Below are 955 nucleotides of genomic sequence, written 5' to 3' on the forward strand. Positions count from 1 at the left end.
CTCACAGTCACCCGGACGTTTCGGGCGCCAGCCAATCAGCACCCCGCAGAGGCTCACGCTCGACCAATCCCAACCCTCTTTGAGAACTAAAAGCGCCACTGGCGCGCCAGGATCAGGATTCCGAGGATTTAAACCCCTCATTTTTATCAACGGATAAGTTCCGGGGTGGGGTCGGGCCTGCGCACGCGCAATGAAAGCCCAGCTGGGTAGGCGTGAGTGTGGCAGACCAAGTCGGAAGTGCTAGCTCCCTTGATCGTAGCTTAGTTATCGGAATAGGACACCTCAGGAACAGTCCCCAAACTCTTTACATGAAAGCACAAAAGTGAAGGGGAAGTTATATTTTTCGATTTCTTTTCTAAGAAGCATTCTCTAATCTTAATAAGAAAAAGTTTTTTAAAGTTCTGTTGAGCAGAAAAGAAAGTGACAGATTTATAAATCATATATATTTACCTACACAACCAATATTAGTATTATATATAGTTATATATAGTCAGCCCTCTGTATTTCTGGGTTCTGCAACCGAGGATTCAAGGAACAATGGATGGAAAACACTCAGAAAAAATAAAAATATAAAATAACAATATAACAAAAATACAAATTCTAAAATACATTATAACAATGATTTACATAGCATTTACATTGTATTAGGTATCATAAGTATTCTAGAGATGATTTGTGCATAGGTTATATGCAAATACTAGGCCATTTTATATAGCAGACTTGAGCATCCACTATTTTAGATTCCCTCAGGTTCCTGGAACCAATCCCTGAAAGATACCAATGGCATTAATATGAATATGGTAATATGGCTCAGCACCTGTGGCTCAAGTGGCTAAGGCACCAGCCACATACACCTAAGGTGGTGGGTTCGAATCCAGCCCAGGCCCACCAAACAACAATGACGGCTGCAACCAAAAAATAGCCGGGCATTGTGGCCGGCGCCTGTGGTCCCAGC

This window comes from Otolemur garnettii, unplaced genomic scaffold, assembly GCF_000181295.1.
Source record: "Otolemur garnettii isolate 467f Iridium unplaced genomic scaffold, OtoGar3 scaffold00210, whole genome shotgun sequence".
Taxonomy (NCBI): domain Eukaryota; kingdom Metazoa; phylum Chordata; class Mammalia; order Primates; family Galagidae; genus Otolemur; species Otolemur garnettii.